The sequence below is a fragment of the Carlito syrichta genome, unplaced genomic scaffold, assembly GCF_000164805.1.
Source record: "Carlito syrichta isolate Samal-C Ts95f unplaced genomic scaffold, Tarsius_syrichta-2.0.1 Scaffold309881, whole genome shotgun sequence".
Classification (NCBI taxonomy): domain Eukaryota; kingdom Metazoa; phylum Chordata; class Mammalia; order Primates; family Tarsiidae; genus Carlito; species Carlito syrichta.
This window is the reverse complement of record NW_007253977.1, coordinates 195,273-203,658: the sequence shown is the minus strand read 5'-3', so window position 1 is coordinate 203,658 and position 8,386 is coordinate 195,273. Positions and strand designations below refer to the sequence as shown.

Below are 8,386 nucleotides of genomic sequence, written 5' to 3'. Positions count from 1 at the left end.
GGCCGCTCCCGGCCACTGCACTCCTGGGTGACAGAGTGAGACTCCAACTCAAAAAAACCCCCAAAAAAACAAAACATAAAATTGAATACGTAAGACCTATGCTTGGTTCAGATACAAATTTTTTTTAACAAATAGAATCTGTAGTAAAAATTCAGGTAATATCAATATAGAAGTGACTTGAAGGTTAAAGAACAATCTTACTAAAATTCTGATCTTGTTTAGGTGTTAAATATAGACACTATTAGCAGAATCTTAGGAAAATATAAATTTAAGTATGTTTGCCTTCTTTTTAGTCAGGGTTCACTCTGGTTCCCAGACTGGAGTGCAGTGGCATGATCTTCACAGCTCACCACAGCCTCAAACTTCTGGGCTCAAGAGATCCTCTTGCCTCAACCTCCCAAGTAGCTGAGACTACAGGTACATACCACCACATTCAGCTAATTGTTTTACTTTTTTGTAAAGACAAGGTCTGATTATGTTGCCCAGGCTGGTCTCGAACTCCTGGGCTGAAACGCTTCTCCCATCTTAGCCTCCTAAAGCGCTGGGATTACAAGCGTGAGCCACCATGCCCCGCCTGCTTGTCTTTTTCTCCTGTGATTTCAAAGATTTGGTCGTGGATAAAGGGTGAAATATGGAGGTCTAGAAAAACTGCCATGTATGCTCAGAAATTAGTTATTTACATGTCTGCAAAGTTTGAAATTCCAAGGGGGAACAAGGACAGAGAGCTGCATTTTTTCTTTACTCTTTATTTCAATAGCTTTAGGGAGTCCAAATAGTATCGTTTGGGGTTACATGGATGCAATGGGTACTGGCGAAGAAGTCTGGGCATTCAGTGAACCCACCACCTCCATCTGTGCACATTGCACCCAATGGGTCATTATCCCTCTACCCCATCTTACCCTCCCCCTTCTGAGTCACCAATGTCCCTGTGTGTTTAACTAATGGCACTAACTCTGCTTGTCGTTTCCCACAGGTGCCATGCTGTGCTCTCTGGTGGGAACACCCTTCTCCTTGCCTGGTTAACTGCTATTCACCCTCAGGAGCTGGCAAAATAGAGTGTGCCGGTTAGGGACTCGTGCCCTGTCATCAGACTCCCTAGACTTGTCATCAGACCTTGAACTGCAGATAAATGTCTTAGCTATCCATGCCTCAGTTTGCTCATCCCTAGATGGGGCAAATTAAGAAAGTAACCTCATCTCTGCAAAGCACTTAGGCCAGTGTCTAAACTCTGTACATATCAGCTACTGTTATCCTGTAGCCCCAGCTAAGCCATCGCTCTCCCGCAAGGCCTTTCTTCTCCTTTCTCTTCGGCCCCAGACTCCACTAGAAGCCTGCCTCCCCTGGCCCGTGCACTCTGGGCCTATCCCTATTATGGAACTCAGGGTTCTTAAAAAAAAAAAAAAAGCATCTGTCCAGGATCCCCTATCATATCCGGCTCCTCCAGGACAGGGATGGAGGTTGAGTCAACTCCCCTTTCTTACCCTACTGTCCAGTTCAGCGTTTAGTACTAATAGGAACCGACTGTCGAATGAATGAATGAAGGGCGCTTGGGAAGCAATCGCTAAATGCCTGTTGAGCAGAGCATTGAACGTCATCATAACAAGAATCTGAGCTGTTTTCGTTGCCCTTAGAAGGTTCCACATTGGACATTCTGGAATAGAGGTACAGGGAACCTCACAGAGACTGCCGGGGTGCCCGGCGGAAAATGAGGCCCAGAGAGATTGGCGCGCGACTAAGGTGTCACAGCGGCGAATTCACGGCAGAATCCGAGTTGGAATCCAGCTCTGAATCCCTAACCACGGGCGCTCTCCACGCCTCCTAGCCCTCCGTCCACCCCCAGTGTAGACGGCTAGGATGCATAATATCGCGCCGGTCCGGGAGTCACCTGGGCCCAGCTCCGACTCCACGCGAGCTCTACCCACGGTGCCCTCCCCGCCCGAGTCGCTGGGAGGAGGGCACTCACTTGTCGGAGAGGTGTCAGAGAGACTGTCGCGACTCTGCGAGTCCCCCGGGGCCGCCAGCTTTGCGGCCTGAAGGGAACCAAGCGCGGGAGGAGCGCCCGGTGCGACCCGGTTGCCAGGGCGACCGGGCACCCTTCACCTGGAAGCGATTACGCCGCGGCCGAGCTGAGCCAATCAGAAGGCGCCGGGGTTGTGCAGCTGCGGCGGGACCGCCCACGTGAGATCCGGGAGGGAGGCGGAGCCAGGTCGGGACCCGGGGCCCTTGGGCTGCGACCCCCGACAGCCGCCCCAGGAACCCGAGCTGCCAGCCAGGTACGGCCCCCACCTCCGCGGACGAGGGATGTGTGTTTGGGTGCGTGGTCGTCGCTTCGCCCTGGTCGTCCGTGTGACTCCAGGAAGGGTCGCGCTCGGAGGAGCCCAGCGTGTCCCCCGCCTGTCTGCCTGGGGCCGGTGAACCCTTGGACCAGCAGGATCCCGGGCCCTGGAACCCGGTCAGGCGAAGCTCTGCGGCGGAGGAGAGGAGTTCAGGCTTGGAGCTGGGTGAGGGGTGGGACGGAAGGGGCTCAGGCTCGGTGTCCTGTCGCTGTCTCCATCGCCATCTCCAACTGAGTGGCTCTTTTGGGGAGAGGAGTGGGAACGATGTGTATTGGGAAAAAGAGATACGAGGTCTGGATGCCTGGATGGAGCGGGATGCATTGTATTCAGAGATTCGCCTGGGAGGAGAGGTGGTGTGTAGTCAGTTTTGAGTGCCCCGGGTGCGAGACAAAGGTACTCTTAGAGCCCAAATCAAGTCTCCATGTCCACGATGGAGAAAGAGTTGGAATCTTCCCAGGCTAGGTGGAATAGAATGTTGAAATCTATCCATGTGGATTACACAGCCTAATTCCAGATCCTTGGAAAACGTCTGGGAGAGTTTGCTGGATACCACTACAGCCAGCAAGTCTTCGCTGAAGAATTTGAGTGCATATCTCAGTTGTAAAGGTTGCTGTGAGACAAATCAGACCACAGCACCTTCTTGCTTTTTCAAACCCCCTCATGTTTCTCAGTACACACATTTACCTGGGCTGAGTGGTTTTGTTTTTGTTTTTGAGTTGGGATCTAACTCTGTCATCCAGGCTGGAGGGCAGTGGCATGATCACAACGGTCACGGCTCAGGGCAGCCTCAACCTCCTGGGCTCAGGTGATCCTTCCATCTCAGCCTCCTGAGTAGCTGGATAAATTATCCACGCCTGGATAATTTATTTTTATTTTTAATTTTGTAGAGATAGGGTTTCACTATGTTGCCCAAGCTGGTCTCAAACTCCTGGGCTCAAGCAACCTCTCCCCCACCTCAGCCTCCCCAAGTGCTGAGATTACAGGCATGACCTGCCGTGCCCAGACACGGGCTGGGTGGTTTTGAGCTGAAGTTCTTGAGATCTGTGTTTGATTTCTATAACCTTTTCTCTTTTCCTAAATTTTACAAATAATAGGTAATTATTGATGCACATTCTTAGAGAATTCAGCTTGTTTCACTGTTTTGGTTGCCTGTTAAGGTTTTTTTGTTTGTTTGTTTGTTTGTTTGTTTGTTTGAGTTGGAGTCTCACTCTGTCGCCCAGACTGGAGTGCAGTGGCCGTTTCCGGCCACCGCAGCCTCGACCTGCTGGGCTCCCGCGATCCTTCCGCCTCAGCCTTCCGAGTAGCGGGAACTACAGGCATGTGCTACCACGCCCGGCTGATTTTTTGATTTATTGTAGAGATGAAGTCTCGCTGCCCAGGTGGGTCTCGAACCCGTGGGCTCAGGCAATCCACTCACCTCAGCCTCCCAAAGGCTCAGGATTACAGGCTGAGCGACCGAGCCTGGCTGCCTGTTAAGGTTTTAACGACCCTACATTTTTGTGCGTGCAGTTGACATTTGAACATGAATTTGAACTGCACAGGTCCACTTACAGGTGGGTTTTTTTCCCATCCAAAAGGGGATAGGAAAGACAATACTCTTGGAATGTGAAACCCACATACAGAGGGCCAAATTTGTGCAGATTTTGGCCAATACTGGGAGGGTCTGGAACCAATCACCTGTGTTACTGAAGAAGGACTATATTTCATGACTCATTTACTCAGTTTGTTCAGGTTTTTGCTCAGAGAGGGCTTACCTAACTATTCTGTCTAAAATGACAGACTTAGGTTTTTTTTAAACTAATAATATAAATCTATTTGTTTATTGTCTGTTTTACCCTATAGAAGGCAAACTTAATGAGGCAACATTTTTTTTTGTTCTGTTCTTTTTTCTTTTCTTTTCTTTCTTTCTTTTTTTCTTTTTTCTTTTTTTTGAGACAGGGTCTCCCCAGGCTGGAGTGCAGTGGCATGATCATGGCTCACTGCAGCCTCAAACTCCTGGGCTCAAGTGATCCTCCCACCTCAGCCTCCCAAAGCCCTGGGATTACAGGCATGAGCCACCATGCCTAGCCTGACATTTTGTTTTCTTTGCTGTTATATCCCCAGGATCTGGCTTAATAGATATTTGTGGAATGAATAAATAGATGAATGAATTTTCATTCTCATGTAAGTCATTTATCTAACCTTCAGTCATTCATTTTACAAATACATATTTAATTTCTTTTATATGCCACATACTGTGTTAGAGGTACAGTGGTAATCAAAATAGACATAGTCCTTGCCTTCAGAGAGCTTTGTAGGAGTGGTAAGGTAACAAACATAAAATAAACATACTATGCATATGTATAATCATGAAGAATTTTGCAGAAAGGAATACCAAGAAACATAGTCTAATTTCCAGGTATTTGTGAGTTTCCCAAACTTTTTTCTGGCTTTTGACTTTTTAATTTCATTTTGTTTTGGTTGGAAAGCATACCTTATATTATATCAGTCTTACAAAATTTATTAAGGTTTGTTTTATAACCTAGCATATGGTCTATCCTGGAAAATGTTTTATATGTACTTGAGAAGAATTTGTAGTTGTTGGGTGGAGTGTTCTATAGATACCTGTTAAGTCTAGTTGGTTTATAGTGTTCAAGTCTTTTAGTTCCTTGTTGATCCTTTGTTTATTACTACAGTGAGGTATGGAAGTCTACTATTATATTGAACTGTCTATTTTTTCCTTCATTTCTGTCAGTTGTGCTTTGTGTATTTTGGTGCTCTATTGTTAGGTGCATATATGTTTATAATTGTTATCTCTTCCTGATGGATTAATGCTTTTGTCATTATGAAATGACCTTCTTTATTTCTAGTAACATTTTTTCCTTTAACATCTATTTTGTCTGATGTTAACATAGCCATTCTACCTTTCTTGTAGTTGTATGATTCGTCTTTTACTATTCATTTATTGTATCTTCACATTTGAAGTATCTCTCCTGTAGACAGCTTATACTTGGAATATGCTTTTTAATCCAGTCTGACAATATCTGACTTTTGATTAAATTAATTCACTTACATTGATTTTTATTATTGCTGGAGTAGTAATTACATCTGTCATTCCATTTTGCTTTTTTATGTCTGTATAACTTATCTCTATTTGTTCCTCTGTTCCTACTTTACTGCTTTCTTTTGCATTTAGTCATTAGGTGAATATTTTCTAATGTAGTATTTTTGTGATTGCTCTGGAGCTTATCATATACATCTTCATTTATCAGAATCACCTTCAAATTTACACCAGCTTAATTCCAGCAATATTACTATTATTTAACTGTATGCCCCAAAAGTTCGTGTGTTAGAGACTTAATTTCTAATGCAACAGTGTTGGGAGATGAGGCCTAATTAAAAATGAAAGGATTATGAAGGTGGGGCCCTCATGAGTGAATTAATGTCATTATCATGGGAGCAGGCTAGTTATTGTGAGGGGGGTTGTTATAAAGTGAGTGTGGCTCCCTAGTCCCTCTGTCTGTGTCATGCTCATTTCTGCCTCCCACCTTCCGTATCAGATGACCCTCTCCAGAAGCCAGTGCCATACTCTTGGACTTCCCAGTCTCCACTACCATAAGCCAAATAACTTCTGTTCCTAACCCTTAACTGTACCCCACAATTTTAAAATAAAAAAATATATAATTTAAAATAATAAAAATAAATTTTAAAAACATATTGTTTATAAATTAGCTAGTCTGTGGCATTCTATTATAACAGAAAATGGACTAAGACAGATATATAGAACCATTACTGTACTCCTATATAGCTCTGTTTCTTTCCTCCCCTTTTGTGGTATTATTGTTCTAGATGTTATATCTATTAATGTCACACACCTAACAACAATACATTGTTATAATTATTACTTTACCATCTATAGTCATTTTCTTAGCCCAGTACAATTATGCTTCCGCCTACCTGCTTTATGCTGCTATTGGCAAAAAAAATTACACATATATTGCATTCCTATATCTTAAAGGCCCAACATTGCATCATATACATATTATTTTATACAATTGCTTTTTAAATTGTGAAGAGGTGAGAAAAATATGCATTTGCACTGTTTTTTAAAATATGTGTAATTACATAGTTAGCTTTACTAACACTCTTTTTTTATGTGGAGTTGAATTGTCTAGGGACACTTGCTGAAGAACTTCTGTTAATATTTCTTGTGAGGCATGTCTGCTGACAACAGAGTCTCTCAGTTTTGTTTGTCTGAGAAAGTTTTTATTTCATCTTCATTTTTGAAAGATATTTTCTAGATATTGGATTTTTGGTTGAACTGGTTTTTTTCCTATGCATACTTTAAATATATATGTCGTTACCTTCTGCTTTCCATTATTTCTGCTGAGAAATCAGCTGTTAATTTTATTGGGGTTCCTGTTTGAAGTGATGAATTGTGTTTCTCTGTTTTCAAGATTTTCTCCTTGTCTTTTGACCTTCATCATTCTTACTACAGTGTTTTTGTTTGTGGATCTCTTTGTGTTTATCCCAGTTGGAGGCCTTTGAGCTTCCTGCATGTGTAGATTATTGTTTTTCAATAAATTAGAGAAAAGTTTTCTACCATAATTTGAATTTTTTTTTCTGCTCCTTTCTCTCTCTCCTTTCCTTCTGGTACTCTCATTATGCATGTTTGGTGCCCTTGATCATGTACCACATATCTCTGAGGTTCTATTCTTTTTTTTTCTTTTTTTTCTCTCTCTCTGTTTTCTGCTTATATAATCAATGTCAGTGTGTCTTCAAGTTAATTAGTTCCTTCTTTTGCCCATTCATATCTATTGTTGAGCTCCTCTAGTGATTTTTAACTTGTTATTATACTTTTCAACTCCAGAATTCTCATTTTTTTAAAATAATTTTAAAAATCTCTTTATTGATATTCTCAATTTGAAAAGATGCTGTCATCATACTTTACTTCTTTTATTGTACTTTTCTTTATTTCTGTGAGCATACTTATAATGCCTATTTTGAAGTCTTTTTTCTATTAAATTTGACATCTGGTCTCACAGAAAATTTGTGCCCTGTGGATCATACTTAAGTGTTTTTTGGTTTTGTTTTGTGTTTTGCATACCTTAAGCATTTTTTGGTTTTGTTTTGTGTTTTGCATAAAACTGGACATTTTAGATAATATATTGTTGTAATTCTGGGTATTGATTCTTCCTTTCTGGAGCTTGTTATTGTTATTTGCCTGTTTCGTTTTGAGTGACTGATTATTATTTTAGTGAAGCCTATTTCCCTTCTAGTGTTAAGCCTCTGATGTTGCCCCTCAGGGAGGTACGGCTTTGGCTATGCCCATGGATGATTGCTCAGTTGTTTTCAACGATGCCCTGGGGAGTAGATTTCTCTATAAACAAATCCAACCAAACTGTAACTTCTTTGAAGCAATCATTTCTGAAGTCTGGGTTTAATATTTGTTCTAACCCCAAGAGGGCTCTTCTCAGTGATCTTATTCCTTGATTGTGTCTTGCAAACTGGTTGGCCTACAGTCTAAACTGTTTCTTCATCAAATCCTTTAATCTGCCTTTCACCATAACCTCACTGTTCTTGAAAGCACCATTAGGTTTGAACTCCATACTCCATTGCAAATGGAGTCAGGTTCTTTGGAAAGAGATTAGGAGCTCTCTGTTTTATGGCTGGCCTCGCTTCTCTCCCGCCACCACCCCAGCCCCGCAGAATCTCTGAGCCAGGACTGTGTTCCTGATAGAGCACATGTAAAGTTAAATTTTGTCATGTCATGTATTAAATACATGAAAACATCCCAATTGCAGTTTTTAAAATTATGTACTAGACCTAAACAAATCAGGATCTAGAACTGGGGCCCGGGCATGTGTGTTTTGAAACTTCTCCATGACTTTATGTGCACATCCTTGGTTAAGAAATCTGTGTCAGAGAAACTCACTAAATATTATTGCTGAGGAGAACTTGCTTGTAAATCTTTTTTGAGGTTATCCAAGCTGCCTCTAAACTGACTAGTCCTTTCTATTTTTTTTTTTTGAGTTGGAGTCTCACTCTGTCGCCCAGACTGGAGTGCAGTG

At 42.4% G+C, this 8,386-nt stretch overlaps 1 protein-coding gene across 2 annotated transcripts in view; it reads right to left on the bottom strand.

Annotated features, from left to right (window-relative positions):
* MORN2 (MORN repeat containing 2) overlaps window positions 1-2,110 on the bottom strand; it is an 8,231-nt gene extending 6,121 nt beyond the window's left edge. The window contains exon 1 of one of the 2 annotated variants that reach the window (XM_008068132.1): window positions 1,964-2,110. The gene's annotated coding sequence lies outside the window, so the exon portion shown is untranslated. The remainder of the gene's footprint in view (window positions 1-1,963) is intronic. The other variant, XM_008068133.2, reaches the window with a different exon arrangement.
* Window positions 2,111-8,386: the final 6,276 nt, after the last annotated feature.